General features: G+C 36.2%; 1 protein-coding gene across 5 annotated transcripts in view; it reads left to right on the top strand.

Moving 5' to 3' along the window:
- Positions 1 to 22,481, top strand: part of KCNIP4 (potassium voltage-gated channel interacting protein 4) — a 1,139,639-nt gene that overhangs the window by 825,940 nt on the left and 291,218 nt on the right. The window lies entirely within an intron of this gene.

The raw sequence follows: 22,481 nt of genomic DNA, 5'->3' as shown, positions 1-22,481 counted from the left end.
ACCAGAATATGTCACCCCCAAATATGCCACTTTGACATACTGATGATTTTGAATTAAAGTGACTTAGGAAACAGCTGGTGTAAGGGGGGGCACTCTGACTCCTCTGTTCTTCTTAAGCTGCTAGAACATGGCCCCACAAATCCTCTCATAGGTTTGAGGACTGAGATCACTTGGGTTGAGTACCTCAGATTGTAGATTAAGACCTGGTACCAAATATCCAAATTGACATTTAATAAATAATGAAATTGGAATCATCAACATTTTCAGTGGTTTAGAGCAATGGACTAAGTGTGGCAAAAAAAAGCTAATTGATATAAAATTCTGTAGTTGGGTCCCAAAAGGTAACTGCGTAAGCACAAAAAGATAGAGATGGCACTTCCCAGCTGCACACATAAAAAAAGACTTAGAGAGTTTTACATTATATTTCAAGTGTAATATGAGTCAACATGGTAGCAGCCCCAGACACTGAAAATTCAGCTGCATTACTATTCATTGCTAAATTTACATAGCAATTATCTATGCAAGAGTGAAGCATGAAATGAAGGATGGAGTTCCTCTAGATATTGTTAGAGAAATAAAAGAGGTTATTAAATATTAACTTCAAATTTTTAAATTGATTTAATCCTTTCAATAACCTGAAGAAGAAAGTAACATTTTATCCTTTTTTTTTTTTTTTTCAGATGTATAACTTCAGACTCAGACATGCTAGGTAACTTGTTCAAAGCCTGACTGTTAGCAAGCACAAATCAGCAATTCAAACCCAGGCTCAGACTCTGAGGTATTCATCACATGGTACATCACAGCCATGAACCTGCTATTCAGGAGCCAGAAATGCATGCACCCATTCATTCAACAAAATCTAAGTGCCAAGCATTGCTTTAAAGAACGTCGTTAAGGTTGCAGCTATAGTGGGCCATCTCTCATTAGGGAAATAGATAACAAATAAATAAATGAGAGGATATTAATGATGGCAAGTACTATTACAGTATTAAAATAGTGTTGTGATGGAAAGTGGTGAGAGAAGCTGCTTCATATTCTGTAGCCAGGGAAGGCTTCAGAAGGAAGGGACAGGTAAACTCAGACTAGGTGACCTGAAAGAGACAGCCAGGCAAATATACACTGAAAGCGCTTCCAAGCCACGACAGTCAATGCTTGCAGCCCGAAGCTGCATCCCCTTGGCCTGATTGAGACAGAAGGAAAAGACAGATAAGGCTTGAGCTCTACAAGTGGTATGACGGGCTTCTGATCAATTACAGAGATGACACAGGGCAAGAAGTTGGGATTTCATTCTCATAATAATGGGGAATCTCTGGAATTGTTTCCAGCAGATGATGACTTTATCTACTTTATGTTTCTTTGGTTGGTTGGTTGGTTGATATTTTATTTTATTTTTTATTTTTCATTTTATTTATTTATTTTGAGAGAAAGAGTCTGTATGGGAGCAGGGGGAGAGGGTGAGGGAGGGGGAGAGAGAAAGAATTTTAAGCAGACTCCCTATGCTGCACACAGGACCCAGCTTGGAACTGCATCTCTCAACCCTGAGATCATGACCTGAGTCAAAACCAAGAGTCAGACGCTTAACTGACTGAGCCACCCAGGCATCCCAACCCCACCCAGGCATCCCAATCCCTTTGGCTACTAAGCAGACTGTAAGGATGTAGGAGCAGAAGAGGAGGAACAGTGCAGAGACTGTTCAGGCTGTGCAGGTGTGAGAGGATTGTGATGTAGGCAAGAGAGCCATCAGAAGACAGGGGGTGAGCATGGGTGTGGAAAATAGGCAGTTGTCATCATCTCTGTGTGGTTCTCAGAGTATTATGGTCAAGTCATGGCATCATTCACTGGAAGGATAGAGACATGAGAGCCTGTTAGAATATCCAAAGTAGTTTATGTATATTACCACCCTAAAAATTTTAACAAATATTCCATATTTTAATATAAAATTTTAAATATTAATAATGCTAACCAATTTTGGGTCAACAAGCAAAACCTCCTCTTTCTTAATAAAACTATGGCAAATAAAACTTGATAAATTACGCTGATGAGATATTATGGACAAGATTGAAAAACCTGAGTAGGACATGCTCAGAAGCAATTCCCCTAGATGGTGAGTCAGAGCTGTATTCTGGGAAGAAATATTGACAACATTGCTTGTTTAATGAGAAGGAAACTGAGACTAGATACCTACTTTCTAGTGGTTAAAGGACTAAGGAGTGTAAAGAAAATGAAACTCTTTTAGCACCAAGAAGAAGATTAGAACTTAATGACTAGAAGCTACAGGTAAATAAGCTTCTGCTGAGCACAAGGAAGGACCTTAGGATCATTAGAGCGCCCCACAATGAGATGGATTCTTGAATAGTCTCATCAGTATAGTTCACCCTATAAACAGTTCACAAGGATGAAGAATAAAGCAAAAAATGGGATTTTTTTTTTACATTTTCTAGATTCTTTTAGAAAAACAGAAGAGGTTATTAATTATTAACTTCCAATGCATTCTTCCCTATACTATGCTATTTTTCTTTCATTCCTTAACAGGAATTTCACAAGTAAGCATCTTGGTAGGTAGGTACTACCTAAATTCTAAAAATCACAAATATTAAAATACACTATTATTATTCCAGGGTCATGTAGGGGAGATCTAATTCATATTTGCATTCTAAAAATAAATGGTAACATATAAAATCCATTTTTAACTCATTTGATGTTTGCTTTTACTATTTTTTAAAATAAAATTCTGATGTTATATAGATTTTAACAAATACTACCAATTTATAATTTCTTGTTACAGTAATGGCTAGTAAACTACTCTGTTATTCCATATTTTTAATGCTCATGATATGTGCAGTCAGCAAGTTGAAAAGATAACATAGTTGTGTTATTTATGCTTGTAGACCTTGGAAAGAATTATTCTTTAGTAGTGCATTAAAAAATCAATTAATAGTGAATTAAAGCAATTAAACACATTCTTTTAGCATTTGAGATGTTAGAAGCACTGTTATCTTGAGCTGTAAATCAAACCAATTTCAGCAGTAGATTGTTTTTTTCACGTGTATGAAATCCTTAAATGCAATTCCAATAGATCTTAGTACTATTATCTGCCAAAGTCTGAGCTCTCAAATTATTGTTTTCCCAAGCCCAGCCAAATCTGTGCCAGGTATTCATTTTCATGTCAGCCATTCCACTAGACTTGGTACTTTGATGGTTTAAGGAAGCTTAATCTTTTTAAGACATTTTTAAGTTACCCACAAACCATTCTACTAAGAGTATACCATAAAGCCTTCTTAGAGGGTCATACATAAAATAAGGAATGGCCTTACATTAAAGAAAAAGAAAGCTGTGACTATGTGCTTGAGAAACAAAACACTGGGTAACTAAAAAGGCCGGCAAGTGAGTCCCCAGAACGGAGTGGACACTTGTAAATCTCTGTGGAGTACATGAATGAATGCGTAATTGAGTCAACTAATTAACTGATTAACATTAAGGTTCTTAATGTATTTGAGATTAAGTTGTTAGCAGTATGGTTGCAAAATAAAAGCCAATAAAGCCAAACATTCTGAAGTGAGATACTGACCCACATTTTAACATTAAGTTATTTTTAAGGACACTGGTGATGATTCTATTGACAAAACATTCTTATATTTATGTTGAGTTTCTTATTTTTCAAAGTGTATTCACATAAGCCACCTCCTTTTTGCTTCACAACACAGTTTGAGAGGATCTCAGAGAACTGTGGCTTCCTCATCTTTATGTCCTCACTTCTTAGCCCAACACCTGGCCCTGCGTACTGCCTGGTAAACAGTGATGATAAAAACATAAGGTAACAACTATTCAACTTTGGAAGGAACTTTGATGTTCCTTCTACCTAAGTTTCCAGTGGACTGTATGAAAGTAGTCCCCCCCCCCAATTCATGGTTTCTCTTTCCATGATTTCAGTTACCCAGAGTCAACCAAGGTCCAAGAGCAGATGACCATTCTTCTAAAATATTATCATAAGGTCAATATTAGCCTAACACTAATCACAATGCCTATGTCATTCACCTCCCTTCATCTCATCATGTGGGCATTTTAGCATCTGCCATCATTGCAAGAAGAAAAATGAGCACAGTACAGTAAAATATTTTGAGAAAGACCACATTCACATCAATTTTATTACAGTACATTGTTATAATTTCATATTGTTTATATTATATTGTATATTGTTTTGTATATTCTATTTCACTATTAGTTATTGTTCATCTCTTACTGTGCCTAATTTATAAACTAAACTCTGTCATAGGTCTGTATATAAAGTGGGAAAAAAACATAGTTTATGTAGGGTTTGGTGCTATCTGTGGTTTCAAGCAACCACTTGAGGTCTTGGACCATATCACCCGCACATAAGGGAGGCTACTGTATTCAGTCTTTCAGAACACCTTCAGAGGTGAAAACTCTTAATGATTCAATTTATAGCTGAGACAGTTATAAGAAAGTAAACCATTCACCCAAACCACAGAGCCAGTCAACAGAAAATCCAGAAGTATATCCTGATCTACCAGATTATAATGCACTTACTGTTAATCACTGTGACCTACTCTTGTAGCATTTTCCTTTTTTTTTGGTGGGGAGAGAAATATAAATATGCCAAAGCACTATTTTTATTGATCAGCGATCATAAAACATTCCCTTTGAAAGCTTCAACAAAAAGTTTGGAAGCTACTTGTCAGTATAATATATTTAAGAGAACATTTCTTTTTCCAAAGCAAAAACATAAATCATTAACTAAAAGCCATATTTCTTGTCAGTGTATCTAATTTTAGCTTGGAAATGTTTGTATTGAAGTGTGTAAAGCAGTAATGTGATAGTAAATTCTCATGATGACAAGCTGTCAGTATAAAATTGTTGGATTAGCGAGAGGAGAAAAACTGCTATTTTAGTGACAATCCTTGAAATGGAAAGTGAAAAATTATACAGCTTAACAATTAATTATGTCCAAGCTTGCATTCAATTGCAGTTTTCTTACACCGAGATCTTAGCATAAATCTTTAAACTTGCAGAAATTTAAATTCAGAGTTGTTTCCCTGACATTGACACTTGGATTATAGGTGTTCCATTTGTGAGAAGATTAAAATATATTTCATGTTACTATACGCTCAAGAGTCATCTGATTAAGAACATCATACATGAAAAATGTAATTTCATACTTCCTTTCCCCAAACTATTATGTATTTTAGAAGTTCATTCAAAATGCTTGAATTGTTTATTGTCTCCCTCTTTTAAGGAGCCCTAAACCTTGTTTTCCAGAATGAGGATATCTTTCTTAAAATCCCGGAATTTGGGGATGCCTGGGTGGCTCAGTTGGTTAAGCAGCTGCCTTCAGCTCAAGTCATGATCCCAGCGTCCTGGGATCGAGTCCCACATCCGGCTCCTTGCTCAGCACGGAGCCTGCTTCTCCCTCTGCCTCTGCCTGCCATTCTGTCTACCTGTGCTTTCTCTCTCCCCCTCTCTCTCTCTGATAAATAAATAAAAAATATTAAAAAAAAAATCCTGGAATTTGAAGTCAGGGTGGATCTGAATAATATTATGTACTTTATTTGCCGTATCTGTCAATATTTAATCAATAGTTGAATTTTCTCTACAGCTATTCTAATAATCATAATGTACAATGACATTGATAATAATAGTGATGATGATAATTTTACCTTTTCTGACTAAATGTCTTCGGATAAAGTAAAAAATATATATATATATATTTATATTTATACTTATTATTGGAGCCTTTTCTCTAATTCTTAGAATTTAAGCAACTTTTTAATGCTTTCTCAAGAAGATTGCAATATGTTATATTATAATTAAATATTTTTTTTCTCATTAAAGTATCCCTTCCCCCCACACACACACACCCACCATGGAAAACAAAGATTTTTTTATGCTATTTAGTTCAGGGCTCTAATTGTACTTTCTCTCATATTCAAGATGTACCCTCTCCTCCATCCTGGCCCCACCAAAAATAAGAGGACACTGAGATTTGAAGAAGCAAGTTATCCAGATTTTACTTACTGATCACGCTAGTCACTGTAGAGAGATTCTGGAAACAACTGTGTTTTCTAAAGCAATTATTTGGTATGAACAAAAAGAACAGAGAAAAAGCCACCTTAGTTTAGTCCAACATGACGATATATCATTCTGAGAACACTGGAGTTTTGGACTTTTGTAAAGTCAATAGTAACCTTCTATATGTTCTTATATACCACAATATAATAAATGGGATCACTTCCCAAATCTAGACAGGTGTGTCTTTGCAAGTGTAGAGAGCAAAATAAGAGGAGGGGAGTATAAAATAATAAGACAAGTAATTTTGTTTGTATTAAAGATCAATTAAATATTCATCGGGATATAGGGAAAACAAAGAGTAGATGATTCTTAATACAGAGCAAAGTGCCAAAAAAATTCGAATGCTATCTTTTTGACTATTGTTTCTCACATATCCAGGAATTGTTCAGTGAAAAAATAAGACAAAACAAAACAATAAGAGAAACAATTCTTCATTCTTTATTTTTCCAAATTCTCTAAAATAACAAGCAACTATGGATTTTCTGTTTTTCTCCCCCAGTGATATCTACTTCATTTTGTGATGATTTAAATTAACATAACCCATCTGGCCTCTTTGGTCTGCTAGACCTCAGTGTGTATTTAAAGGTAATACTACCTTTAGGATTTATTTCCTTTTGCTTCGTGGAATCTAAGCAACTTTAATTTGGAAAAATAAATCAGTGTCAGATCATTATTCCATGTCCTCCTAGGAAATACATCACACTCAAAACTGTGATTGGCATATCCTGCTCAGTGGCATTTATCCTAACCTCTATGGCACTATATAAAGAATATGGATGAAAATACTCAATAAAGATTGGTTGAAAGAATAGAAGGTATGTTGGTGAATGGCACATACAAGAAAATAATTAGTGTAAGACTGGCATGGCATCTCCTCTCGCTCCAAATGTCAAGCAGCAAGGTTTATTTACTGATTCCAGAATTTAAAATATTTAACCTTTATTTGTGGAATGGATGATGTGTTAGTTTGCTAAAGCTACCATACAAAGTTCTACAAACTAGGTGGCTTAAACAACAGAAATGTATTGACTCACGGTTCTGGAGGCTAGAAGCATGAAATCAAAGTGACTGCAAGGTTGGTTCTTTCTGAGACCTGAAGGAGATTCTGTTTTATGTATCTGTCCCAGCTTCTGGAAGCCTAGAGCACTCCTTGCAGATGGTGTTTCCCCTGTGTCTTCACACGATCTTCCTCTATGTTTGTCTGTCCTGTGTCCAAATGTCCAATAGGACATACAAACGTATTTCAGATAAGATCACATCCATTTTGAGACACTGGATGCTAAGACTTCAACAAACGAATTTGATGGGGATGCAATTCAACCTGTAACTTGTGGAATATATTTTTTTTATAGAACATATTTCCTAAAAATGAATCAATTTGTACTAGAATGAATGAAATATTCCCTATCCATTTGTATGATTTGCATCAGGACATAGGATAATTTTTAGGCACCTTGACATCTATATCAATTAACATAAGGCATGTCACAAAATAAATACTAAGTAAAAATTGAATGAATGGATGTATCCAGGATATATTACTTTTCTTAGTTTGTTAGGACTGCCATAATGAAATACCCCATATTGGGTGACTTAAAGAATAGAAATTTCTAATATTACACTGTATGTTATCTAACTGGAACTTAAATAAAAACTAGAAAAAATAAATTTATTTTCTCACAGTTCTGGTAATTGAAGTTTCAAGATCAAAGCATCAGCAGGTTTGGTTTTTCTGAGGCTTCTCTTTCTTGACTTGCAAATGACCACCTTCTTGCTTTGTCCTCATACAGTCATCACTCTGTCTATGTAGTCTGTATTAATCTGCTCTTCTTATAAAGACAACAGTCATACTGGATTAGGTCCTACTCTAAAGACTCAATTTTAACTTAATAACCTCTTAAAGGCCCTATCTCAAAAAAAAAAAAAAAAAAAGAGTCATATTCTGATGTCAGAAGTTCAACATATGAATTTGGGGGATTAAAATTCAGCCTGTAATACTTGGGTTTAGATTAAGTTCCTATAACAAAAAGACCCTCAAATACAGTTGAATCATGGAAACTAAAAGTTTACTTATCTCTCATGTAACAATAATTCAGAAGTAGGCAGAAGTCCAATGATTACTAACCTCTGCTATTAGGTCATCTAAACATTTAGCTTCCGTCTCTATCCTGCTGCTTTTCTACCCTTCAGGTCTGATTCTCATTTGATATAGTGGAGACACACTCATCACATTATTTTTAATTTGTCAGACCAAAAACTAAGCACTTTTTCATACATTATGCTATATGTTTTGGGCATTATGTCATAAAAAAGAAAAATTATGACTGCACAGTGTAAGTTAATAAATAATTTGTCTTGCCTTTCATCTCCAAATGGGAAGGTCCAGGATTATTTAACACAGTGAGTAAATATGATACTCTCCTTTAATAATTAATAATTCTTGATATAACCTGACAACACATACTTAAAGCTCTGAGCATTTTTTCAGATGATCATGTTGAATATTGATGTGCATGTAAAAAGCTAAGTTTCAAATTATAAGATGTTAATTTTCAAGAGAATAAAGATTGAGCAGTTTCTACTCATCCATCCACTTACAACATTAAGTTCTAGCCACAAGTGCATCATTATCTTAGAGATTTAATTTGTCTTTCTGAGGAAATATCGTAATGTTAAATTCTATTCAATCATTTTAAAATATGCATATCTTTTAATAGACTTGTTATCTTAGACTCAGTTTGTCATTAACATATGTTTCTCTACATTTCTTTAAGAAATTCTTACATTCAACCTCAAGTCTGTAATATGGTTAAGATAGTGCATGCTGTTGTAACAAATAAATATACAAATAGAAGATTTCTTACTCTTTTAAAGCCTAAACAGTTATTTCTGATTAGTGAACAGGTATTTTTCAAGCAATGCTTCAAGGACTCATTGTCTTTCCATCTATTGCTTTTGTCATATCCCCAGGATTCAATCTCTAGCTAATCTTTGCATCTGAGGGGAAAGAAAGTGGAAATGGTCTCTTTGATTCTTAACCATTTTTGTTGATGAGTATTCTGTTTGCAGAAACTAACCACATGACCCTTTCATATGTAAGAGGTGCAGGTAATATGTCATCCTTGGCTGGCAGCCACTTCCTAGCCTTGTTCTGCACTATAGAAGGGAGGGCAAGTGTTAGATATGATGCTAATTGTGTCTGCGACAAACATTTCTTTTAATTGATCAATGCAATGGTCTTCTATAACTTATTGGAGCAATTTCTTTTTTTTTAATATTTTATTTATTTATTTGACAGCCAGATCACAAGTAGGCTGAAAGGCATGCAGAGAAGGGGTGGGGAAGCAGACTCCCTGCTGAGCAAAGAGCCTGATGTGGGGCTCCATCCCAGGACCCTGAGATCATGACCTGAGCTGAAGAAGGCAGAAGCTCTAACCCACTGAGCCACCCAGGCACCACTGGAGCAATTTCTTTTCTTTTCTTTCTTTCTTTTTTTTTTTTTTTAAGATTTCATTTATTTATTTGACAGACAGAGATCACAAGTAGGCAGAGAGGCAGGCAGAGAGAGGGGTGGGGAAGCAGACTCCCTGCTGAGCAGAGAGGTTGATGTAGGGTTTGATCCCAGTACCCTGGGATCATGACCTGAGCTGAAGGCAGAGGCTTTAACCCATTGAGCCACCCAGGTGCCCCTCAATTTCTTAACATCAAATCAGATGCTCATGATTTCTCTAAAAATAAAACATTTATTTTGTGTAGAGAATCAATCTGAGTTGAACCTCAAGATATAATCTACTGAAAACTTTTTCTTAGTTACTCAGTTAACATATATTTCACATCTCATTGTTTTAAGCCTATTACTAATCAGTTCAAATGTTTGGACAAACCAATTTTCGGAGTAGTTATCCAAAGTCTCAGGAAATGCATGTTGCCAATGTTCTCATTTATTATTGTAAAATTTTTAGCTGATATTTATAATACTGAAACAGAAGACTAAGAAACTGGAATTTCAAAGATTTAACTATAAAAAAATGAATTTTATACAAAACAGAATTTTTGTAGTATTCAGTAATTAATCTTAAGTCTTTATAATAATAGATTGTTCCTATGAGACAAATTTGGTTAAGATATAAAAAATTGACTTGGCACATAGATAATAAAATATAGTCATGCTGCATTGTAAGATAATGAGGCATAAATGTGAGGGTTTTGATTTCATTTTGTTTTTAAGACAAGGGCCAGGTTTTAGTTAACTCTCTGTCCTGGGATTTAGCATTGTGCCTGGCACTGTATGATGTCTCACTTAAATGATATTGAAGCTTAAAAGAATAACTGAATGAAATGGAAAGAGGCTCATATAAATGAATAATTATCATTTGTTTTACTAGGCAAAAGTACTTTAGTAGTATTTATTTTTCAATTGTTTCTCTAGTTCATTAGAATCTATAATTAATATTGTAATTTATCATTTTCCTTCTTAATCTCATAAATCCACTCTTATTAAAAGCACAAGTCCAAATCAATATCAGGCCCTCATCTTTGATACTCATTTGCCCAAGAATTAAGGACCCCACTGTCCTCCTTTTCTTGTATGGCCCAGACCTCTCTTCCTGAAGTGGTCCTAGGATAGTAAGTCAGAGGATTCCTCCTTTAGGCTTTGGTCCAAAAGGATTCTAGGTACTAAGGATCTTCAAGAAGCTAAATATGTTATCCAGGTAACTTTGTGAGTATGAGAAAGGAGCAAATAACTGGATTTCTGAAGAAGAGTTTGAAAGGCTGAAGTCAACCAAGGCATTTAGGTTCTCCAGAAGTTTGGTGTGCAGTGATTGAAAGTCAACATTTGTGAAAGAGGGAGGGTGTAAATATGATTATGGAGCAGAGGAAGTCTAATTATTGCAAAACCACAAAGTCTCAACCAACGCCATAGGGAGTTCTGTGGTGTTCGAGTTATCCTGTAATAGCCTAGAAGAGCTGGGACTTTATACCCATTACCACTGGTCCTTGGGTGAGGCAGCTCTCAGCAGATAAGTCAAACTCTGACACCGCTGACAGCCTGAGTAGCTCTTTCATGCTACAGCAAATGTTTCTTCCTTGAATGAGGATCTGGGTAATGGAAATCTGTGTCCAACCCATAGATCAAATATATAATAAAAGAAATTAGTCTCTCAGTTCATCTATCTTTGATTCAATCATACACATCCATTAACTAATGACATATTCTGGGGTCAGAGTCAAAATACCAAACAACTATTGTCCTCCCACCCCAACCCCGCCCTGTTTGACCCATCAGAACCAACACCAACCACAAAAATTCCATTTGACCTTATGCGTGTGAGCCATCTCAATATCAGCACTCATGCAACAGAGTGTTCCCTTTGCAATTATGATGGTAAATTTCTTCAAATCTTCAGTGTTAGGAAAAGAGTTTGTGATGGGGGGAAAAAGAGGAAAAATTTGGGTAAATGAGCTTATAAAAGGATTGATAAAAGCCCTTAATATATTTTTACTAGTATAATTGAACATTATGGTTGGACTCCACAAAGGTTTGGTACATGCCAGGCATTGTGTTCAATCCTTAAATTATCCCCTTTAACATTGCCAGTGCTATGAGAGAGGTACCATCATGATCCCATTTGGAGGTGATGAAACTGGAGATTAGGAGTAAGTAATATGTTCACGGGCAAACCTGATACCCTGTAGATCAGGGTCAGGCACCCATACCTGTGCACTCTGGAATTTGACTCCAATGATCATTGTGTTGGCCATTTAAATTTCTGAACATTCATGGATTCATCTTTTCTTGTGTCCGCTGATTGCAGGAGAGATGGTGTTGTGAACAATGATAGTATATTTTCTTCTTTTTCAATTTGGTCCCTTCCTCCTCTGTTATTCTGGGCCACCAATCTTCAGATTTACCAAGCACTGCCCTAAGGTTTTGTTCCCTACTAACCACTGAAAATTAGCATCTTTCCTCTTTACTGCTTTGCTAATCCCTAATTAATTAGTCAGAGAGAAGAAAACCAGAGTATCTGGGTAGTTTTTGTTTTAAATTCAGGGCATTGAATTGTGCCCTAAAATATATACCTACCAAACACTATCTTTTTGCTTCCTTTTACCTCTTTTCTATTCTTTAACTTACCTTTTCAATGTCTGTGAATATAAAATATTGTTACAATATGTTTAAATAGCATGCAAAGCCTGAAGCTCTTGAAATTTTTCTTTCTTGTTTGGAAATCAATGTGACACTTCTAAAATATGCCGTTGAATGAGATACAGATAACCAACATGCTACAATAATGAGAACCTCAGTTTCCAGGGTCTTCATGTATTTTACCTGTTATCATTGCAATTCTTATCCAGTGCTTTCCAAACAATGAATTGAAACACATTAGTAAGTCATGAGAATTTCTCTGTGAAATACAGCCTAAGAGAGCTAATAAAACATAATTCTCACCTCCAAGATAACCACTCTGCTATGAGTTATTTTTGAACCATTTAAAAAGAAGTTAATTTCAACCTTGTAGCAAAAGTCTCTTTCAAATGGAGATGCTATTATTCGATTCTCACTGAGTATACTATAAGAAACAATGGTTAATCCTTTTTATGAAAAATGGACTTAAGTCCATATTCACTCTTTCGGAAAATTTGGAGTTAATCAAATCAAGTTTAAAAGTATTGTGTTGAGTTTTTTTTATTTTTGAAAAGTAATTGTTGCCACTACATTTTAGGCTAACAAAGTCTTCCTTCATAAATGATGTACAGTGAAAGAATTACAAGTGCTTTCTAAAAGAAATGCAAATTAAAAAGTGATTGAAAACTTACTTCACAGCCAAATTATGTGTTTCTTTTGAGTAACTAAGAACTTTCTACAGGAATGATGGCAATGAAGATACATGGTAAACAAATTGTTGTTGGTCCATAAGTGTTTCTCTACGCAGATATGCAATGGTAACAACCAGTTAAAGGTTCCGTATTGTGAAAGGCAGGAATGTATTCTTAGTAAGTTATAAGTAGTTACATGTGAATATGAGTTGCCAAACAATAAATATTTCTGAATATTTTCCATGTACAAATCACTATCTAGATGGTGTATGCTTAGTTAGCTGTGGCTGCTATAACAAAATTCCATGGACTATGTGGCTTAAATAACAGATACTTATTTATCACAGTTTTAGAGACCAGAAAGTCTGAGATCAGGTGCCATTACAGCTGGGATCTGGTGAGAGGTCTCTTCCTGCCTCCAGATAACTGCCTTCTTGCTGGGTCCTCACATGGGGGGTGTGGAGTGAGGCATACAAGGGAGATCTGATCTCTTCTTATAAGGGAACTAATCCTATCATGAGGACCTCACCCTTATAACTTCATTTAAACCTAATTTTTCCCCAAATACTCCACATCCTAATACCCTAACTTTGAAGGCTAGTGCTTTAAACAGGTATTCATTCAGCCCATAAATACTATGGCAGTAGAAAAAGCCTTCCGAGGGTTTCAGCATTCTCTCAACAGTTTACAGGTGCCCTCTTAGTGAATTGATGTGTATAGGTGTACATTTATGGAGAGCTCTATAAGGGCACAAAGAGTGTTATTCCCTGATGTCATCTTCAGGGCAGAGTGCATTAGTACAGAGTACGGAATAGGTATTCATACGGTAAATGAATGAATAGTGAAGAGAGAAGAGACAGACACATAGACATAAAAAAAAAACCCAGCAAAATCAAAAAGAGTATCTTGTAGGCAAATACATCACACTTTGTCATATATATGGTAGAGACATTATATCTAAAGGCCCTAGAAGGAAAAGGCATCATTGTGGAAGGATAACCTGGGGTTGGTAAAGAGCAAGGATAGTGAAGAGAAGGAATTACTAACTGAGGAAATTTTGTAAGAATAAGCCAGATATAGGAAATTCCAGGGAGTTTGCTGGGGATACTTAATAGTCCAAATTTACTATGAATGTGATGGAAGAAAATTGAGGGATTAACTGCAAAGTTCACAAACTTGGGCCTCTAGATTCCACATTAGCTGATGTTTGTTTTATCTTGGTTCTGTACTCTTTTAAGTATTTGTAAGTAGTTGTTAATGCATACATATATCTTGGAAGATTTCACATAAAAATCTAAATTCTCAGCTTTTCATAAAAATTCTGTCATTTAACATTATTCTCAAATCCAGTCAGTGGGATCAGTGGGAAGGAACAGCTGCCAAGTCTGCCCTCCTGTTGTTTACCCCTGACCCCACAGAATCTTTTCACTCATTTAGGTTTGTCTGGCTCCGTATAGTTTGAGATGTCTAATGAGGATGTGGTTTGAGATCCAATCTCTCTCTCTCCCTCTCTCTCTCTCTCATTCTCATACACACACACACACACACACACACACACACACACCCCACAGGCACATGATGGAATCATCATTAGCTTTAACTCTTCCAGCCCTAGAACTTTACAGCTGTTCTGGCAAATCACAAATGACAGTAAGAAGTCAGCAATGGTCAGAGCTCTGAATGTAACACTAATTCAAGTCAACATATGTTCTCAATGGTCTGGAATATAGAATTTCCCAAACTCAGTTGGGCAGGTGCTCCTTTTGAGCATTTGTAAGAGTCACAGGCCCTAATCATAGGAAAATGAATACACGATTTTGCTTAAATTTCAGAAGGTTCAGGGGATTCTTGGAAAGACCCTTCATTGACATTTTGGTTGTATGTAAAAATCCTAAATTAAAGCATTTTGTTCCAGGATATTATCAAAAAATGAATTAAAGATTATGATGAAATTTGAAACTCTCAGCAAAGGGCATGAATAAGACTCCCAATTCCAAACACTTGGAAAACTGTGAGATTATCTCAAATGTAAGGATCATGGGTGAGAGGAGACAATTTGATATACTAGGAGGAAAATGGGGAAAATAGAAAAGAGACAGTTGGTTTATGAGATACTGGGGAAATAGAATCTGATTGATGTTCCCTCTGTTTTCAAATGCAGATGTATTGAAGGTTTAGCCATATTATGGACTATCTAAGACCTTCTGCTATTCCAGCAATGACACTAATAAAAAAAGTTCCCATTTCTTTCCAAAGTCAGCCTTCCCTGTAGCATAAACTTATTTTCTGTTTGAAACTTGCCTCTCTCTTGTGACCTGCATCTTACTACTACATGTTGTAAAATAGCTGTGGTGTACCTTTTGCAAACTCCTTCTCATTGATATTAAATTGGAAGAGTTTTGGAGACAAATTCTTATCTTCCATGTATCTTCTCCAATGTACTCATAATACTCTCAACTTTTAGTAGAAGCTCAATATTTTATTTAATAAGTTAAAGATTGTAATTAAGGTTACATCTTAGGATCAAAAAATTTCAGAATTCAAGGGAAGAGCTGCTTTGTTTTCACTTTAATTCTGAAAACAGTCAAATATTTCCCATTATGTGTAAAATAAGAGAGGAACTACATAATATTTGGACAATATCTGTAGTTAATGATTCAAAAGAATGAGTTCTTTTTCTATAATACATCACATAGTGACAAGTACATGATCGCATGTAATTAAGGGACACTTAATCGCCACTTTTAGTTTAAAAACAAACAAAAAAAACCTGTCGATCATGAAAGCAGAGGCACTTCAAAATTCAACAAACTGAAAGCTACAACAGATAAAGCAGAAAAAAATTTTTCCTGTTTATTCCTAGACTTGTCATTTACTTCACTCATCTATCAGAATTTGAACATGTTCTCTTTAAGACATGAAATGACTTACAACGATCTATCCTAGAAAAGGACATGGATGTGAAAAATAGTGAAAGAAAAATGACACTTTTTGATTTCGGTGTTCAAAGTCTCAAGGCCCAAGTGTTGTGCCCCACAGAGGAAGAAATGTGAATAAAACATGTGTTCTGCTCCTTGAAGAGCTTCCAGTTTGGCAGATGAACTAATGCATGGAAATAATTGCAATTCAGAGGGGGAAATACAGAATTCCTGATGTGTGCTATGGCAGCTTAGGAGAAGAGCCGGGTTGTTCTAGAAAGGAACCTCCGGAGCCATTTTTGAAACGGCTAGCATTTGAGCAAGTGTCAGAGAATGAATCGAATTTGGATATAGCTCTCTTCAATAGGGCGCTAAATGTGAACTAAATTACTGAAAACAGAAGAAGCCAGTAAATGAAAATCACTCAGTGGCATTCTTCTTTACTGAATGCATGCTTCTGATCTCTAACTGCTCAATTTTCCAACTAGCTTTTCCTAATTAGAATGTCTTGAGATAAATATGGTATTTTTGAACCTGAGTGATTAACCACAAGAAAATATCTGTTATTGTTGTGATCACTGTACCACCATGATCTGATCGTTTTATATTGCCAGTGTAATTATATTATGATTGCATTGTAGCTCCAATGGCCTAAAAGAAAGAAAGAAAGAAAGAAAGAAAGAAAGAAAGAAAGAAAGAAAGAAAGAAAGGGAAAGGGAAGTTAAGTTTTAGGAACTTCTTAAATATTTATTTTCAGCTTTGTACAGCATTGCCAATTTTATTTTCATTTATTCACTTCTATGCATAAACACTAGCATTTGCTGGGTACCTCAGCTGGATAACTTCAGACTCAGGGATAAATCATATAGGTTGCCTTAAGGGTTTTGCAGCTAATAGGAACAGAAATGCTCTTCAACACAAATATATTAAAGCAGGCTCTGATGCCTCTGGTTGCTAGATAAGTGGGAATGTCAAGATGAGACATGAGGTGAGTGGAGTTCAGTTATAATGTGTGTCCACAAGTAAATATACCTAAAAATAGCTTTTGTGAATGATTGGCTTTTAAAATTATTATTACACAGGAATGGGTTAAAAGCAATCTTCCTAACAGTATTACTCTCATTCACTTGGTTTTCACATTGTTTCCTTTGGTGGAAGATAAGAGATGGGGAATGACAGAGGCCCTTAAAATGTACAGGGGAATGTGGCATAGGAGGAAAACCCTTGTGATGCAGATCACAGCAAGTAAAAATTAAATATGCAGAAGTAATCAGGTGTTCTGAATGCTGTGAGAGGTGCACATAAACAGAGCCTTCAGGGTATTTAAAAGAAACCTGGCCTCAAACTCATCACACAGACAAGATAAGGATTTCACAGAAAAGAAATATTTATACAATAACATGAAAAAGCTAACATCTTTTTAAAACATTGAGCCCAAGGTCCTGAGAGAAAATGCATGGCATCAGGGTCAAGGCTCTTTGTTTGGAAGTTGAACACCAAGAATCAGTCATCCATGAACAATTAGTGTAATCATCTATTGTAACATAACCAACCACTCCAAACCTTGGTGGCTTAAAAGAGCAGTGATTGTTACCACATATTATTTTATGGGTCATGGATTCAGACACAGATGATATGTTTCTTCTCCACAATGTCTGTGACTTCAGCTGAGATAACCAGAAGGTGCTGAAAGAGTTGGGGGCTATTAGGACACCTCTATCCCTTCTCCATGTGTCCTTGCCAAATGGCTACCTGGTGCTTCCTCACAGTATGGCCATCTCAGCATTTTCAGCCCACTTTATGGGGTTAAGGTTTCCTATAAGAAAGAAAGTGGAAACTGCCTTCTCTCTTATAGCTTAGACTTCAACTGTCCATAGTGTTACTTCCACCATAATGTACTGGTGAAAGTTATCATAAGCCAGCCAACATTCAAGGGAAGAGACACAGGCCCTACTTTTCAATGAAAGAAATATTAAAGAATTTGTGGCCAAGAGAGTCTGTCATCAGTCACAAATGTTCTTTCATTTGACATCTGTTTATCAAGTGTTCACTGTGTACCAGCCACTGTTCTGCTTGATCTTGTTACCATGACAATAAAAGAAAATCTATAACCAAAAGAAAAATGTTCTAGTGAAAGGAAGCAAGAGGAGGAAACCAAATAAACATGGATACTACTGTAAAGTAGTATGGTAATGATGGTATTCACCAAATATACATAAGCCACTCTACGTGTCCCAGCCCTGATTGCAGCTAGTTTAGGGTCACCTAACTAGTTCTGGTCAGTGCACCATGAGCAAAAGTGATGTGGGTCACTTTCAGGTCAAGCCAGTTAAGATCCAACATGCCTCTCCCATCCCTTCTTATCCTTTTGTCTTTAGCCAGATCACAGAGCACAGAGGAGGAGGAGGGACATCTGACCTACATCAAACGGTTATGGAAGTAAGAAACAACCCTGTTGTGCTAACCCATGGAGATGGGGGGTTTGTCCATTACTGTAGAATGAGGTAGTATTACTTAAGCTGATGAATGTATATAATTAGTGCTCTGAAGAAATATAGCTCAGAATACAGAATAATAGCATACAGAATAACTGTGGAAGGCAGGAGCACAGCTGCAGACAGAGCGGTCAAGGCAAGAATTAAGAAATATTGCTGTAAGAACATACTAGAACTTTTATTTATTTTTTTATTTTTTTAAAGATTTAATTTATTTTATTTATTTAACAGAGAGAGATCACAAGTAGGCAGAGAGGCAGGCAGAGAGAGAAGAGGAAGCAGGCTCCCTGCCGAGCAGAGTGTCCAATGCGGGGCTCGACCCCAGCTCTACCCTAGGACCCTGGGATCATGACCTGAGCTGACGGCAGATGATTTAATCCACTGAGCCACCCAGGCACCCCATACAAGAAGTTTTAAATCCAGTTCTTCCACCATACCATACTACCTGCTGCATATGTTGGAGGGTTGCAGATGTTCTTGATAGTTGAACACACATGATATTAGCATGGGTTTAAAAAAGTGTTCTGTTAAAAAAAAAAAAAAGTGTTCTGTTGAGCTTTGAAGGGAAATGAGGAAAAGTAAAGTTGGAATTAACTAATGGAGAAAGATATCGTAGGCCAGACTGTGGAGGCCAGATTATTTTAGCAAATAAAGTTGGATGATATTCTACGCCCTTTGAAATCACTTTACAACAACATTTGGCAATTATTTTGGCATGTGGAATCAGTATGGTTTGGCAAAATGGACTAAAATGAAAGTAGCCGGCACTACGAGACTTTTCTTGAACACTGTTTTCTTAGATACCTACTTGTCCAGCACTGAGGTGATGTTGGATACGTTTGGATGCAGAGAAAACAAGGCTTTTCTGCTTCCTATTTCTGTGGCAGGAGGCTCATCATTAATTTCTCTGAGACTCAATTTCCTCATGTGCCAAAAAGGAACAGTGACACCCCTCCAGTTGAGTTATCATCAGAAGTATCAATGATAAATGTACAAAACTTACTAAAATGCCTGTCATAAAGGAGTTTTCAATAAAATTATAACTATCATTTTATTATAATTAACATGATAGACATGACAGAAGCCAATCATTCTATGACAGGCACTGTGGAGGATTCCAGGAATCCCTTGACATGGTTCTCATTCTTATGCTCAAAATCTTGGACTATAAGAGGAAAAAAATCATGAAGAAAAACCTTAGAAAAAGAGGTGCCAAGATACACTAAAACTGCGCCTTTTATGTTTTTCTCTTCTAATACTCATGCTCTTATAGTGGCATAGTAGACATTCTCTTAAAACAAGCTTTTATTTAAAAAGTTAACCAATAACTCTCTCCCTCAAAGATCTCTCCTTTTTCAAGCAGTATTTTCTGACTTGTTTTAAAAGTATAGATCCTGTTTACCACCCTGAATTTGAAACTCAAAACAGAAATGTCAGAGCATAAAGAGCTAACATCTTCACAGTCAGGACAAAATGAAGTACAGAGTGACAATCTATATTTTATAATATGTGTCAGTGAAATAGGAACAACCTGAGATTTGGATGGGTCAGCCCTTCTTTCTACCATTGTAGGACTTTGTTCCTTTGCTCTGTTAGGTCCATTTTGGATCATTTGAATATGCAAGTCACCTTCCATTTGTGATTCTACTCATTCCTGGACACAGATGGAACAGCAGTGTTTTCCTCCTAGAAATCATGAAAATTCTGTAATATGTTACTCTTTTCATTTGCATAGCACTCAAAATAGGTCAGTGGGAATGAATACTTTTCTGCCTTTTGAATTTCCATCATCATAGGTAGCCCCAATAAATGCATTGAAAATTTGCTGTCATTGTGAAAGCCCCATCAAACATCTTGTTAACCATATCAAATTAAAATTTCCCATTCCTCTACATAAATCACTTCACAGTCATGAAAAGAAATAAAGCGGTGTTGTAGAGCACCAAACAAAGGCAATAGCTGCCTGAGTTTATCGAATTACTTGGATAATCAATCACTCATTTCTAGAGTATTTCATTAGTGTTGTAATGATATGCCTGGCACATGGAAAGTGCTTAATGAACAGCAGATATTTCTATTTGAAGGGGAAATTGTGTTTCTAATTTTTAATCATATTTTTCCCCTTTAGGTTTCTCTATTCATTTTTCTATGATCCCATTTCCCTAATAATTAAATGTGGATTCAAGAGCTATGACTTCAGGTCACCTGTATTATCTAAGAATAAGTCCCAGATGTTTCATACTCTAAACTTATATGCAATCTATGCTCAGTGGAATTGAGGAGAGAGTAGCATAGAGAAACCAAAAGAGTTGTCAGCAACTTTTGGCTCTGATTCTCCCTTTAATTGCATGAGGTTTATTATACTTAGGAATCAGAGCTTTGGTCAATAGTAAAAGGTAGTAAAAAATGAAAGAAAGGAAATATTTTGAAACAAAGCACATCACAGAGATTAGAAGTCATTTTTGAAATGTTCTCAGGTTTTGCTACTCAAAGTGTGGTCATGCATGAACCAGCAGTATCATCTCATTTGGAAGCTTGTTAGAAATACAGAATCTTGGGCTCCAAAGCAGACCTACTGAATCCATTTGCATTTTATCAAGATCCTTACGGATTTTGTCAAGATCTTTTATTAAGATCCTCAAGGCTTCTGGGGTGCCTGGGTGGCTTAGTGGGTTAAAGCCTCTGCCTTCAGCTCAGGGTCCTGGGATTGAGCCCCACATTAGGCTCTCTGCTCAGCAGGGAGCCTGCTTTCCTTCCTCTCTCTCTGCCTACTTGTGATCTCTGTCAAATATATAAATAAAATCTTAAAAAAAAAAAAAAAAGATCCTCAAGGCTTCAAGACCTACTGAATCCATCTGCATTTTATCAAGATCTTTTACCAAGATCCTCAAGGCTTCACAGAAAATTAAGGAAGCTAGAACTCAACTATATGTATCTTCCTAACGTTGTATGGCTTTAAGTGGTGAAAGCAGAATATGAGTGTAAACCCAATTGACCTTTGCTCTTTCCCTACATCACTTTGAAAAAAATTTCATTGGTAATCTCTAACAGCAAAATTTCCATTCTCTGTTTTTAAAATTTAGATCATGAAAGTAGTGTGCCTGACTTAAACTTTTTAAACATTTATTCCTTCTGGGTGTTAAAGTAATGCCTGTTTGATATTAACAATTTAAAGAGCAACAAAAGTTCTTTTTTAATTACACAATCCTTCTATTCTTTCTTTATAAATACATTTAGTCCTCAATCTTCACAGATTCCATGTGTACAAATTCATTTACTCACTAAAATTTGTCTGTAACCTCAAAATCAATACTCATGGCACATTAACACTCATGATTGCTGTGGACATCCACGGAGGGGCAAAACATCAGAGTGCCTGATGCACACATTCCCAGAGGAGTTCCCAGAGAGGGAACAAGGCAATGCTAAGCCTTCTTGTTTCAGCTCTTGTGCCTTAAACAAAGCCCTTTTCACCATCTATTTGGTCCCATGCTTTTCATACTTTTGTGCTTTTTTGGTAGTTTCCCCCTCTAAGATGTTCCCCATGCATAGGATGGAAGTGTTTTCTGGTCCTCCTGTGCCTTAAGGAGGCTGCAAAGTGCCTTATGGAGAAAATGTGTGTACTAGATAAGCTTTGTAGGTGTTGAGTTATAGTGCCATTGGCTATAAATTCAATATTATTGAATCAACAGTACAGTAGCACCTGCACCCTTACCTGCAGTCTCACTTTCAATGGTTTCAGTTATACAATCTAACCACATCCAGAAGCAGATGATCATCCTTCTGACCTATCATCAGAAAATCATTTGTAGCCTAATGCTATATCACATGCCTATATCATTTCCCTTAATTTATCTCATCACAGGGATATTTGATTATCTCACATCATCATAAGAAGGAGGGTGGATACAGTATAATAAGATACTTAGTACTTAGAGGGGCGCCTGAGTGGCTCAGTGGGTTAAAGGCTCTGCCTTCAGCTTGAGTCGTGGTCCCAGAGTTCTGGGATTGAGCCCCACATCAGGCTCTCTGCTCGGCAGGGAGCCTGCTTCCCTTCCTCTCGCTCTGCCTCCCTCTCTGCCTATTTGTGATCTCTGTCTGTCAAATAAATAAATAAAAGATCTTTAAAAAAAAATATATATATATATATAGGGGCACCTGG

This window comes from Mustela erminea, chromosome 2 (genome assembly GCF_009829155.1).
Source record: "Mustela erminea isolate mMusErm1 chromosome 2, mMusErm1.Pri, whole genome shotgun sequence".
Classification (NCBI taxonomy): domain Eukaryota; kingdom Metazoa; phylum Chordata; class Mammalia; order Carnivora; family Mustelidae; genus Mustela; species Mustela erminea.
This window is presented reverse-complemented; position numbering and strand designations above follow the sequence as displayed.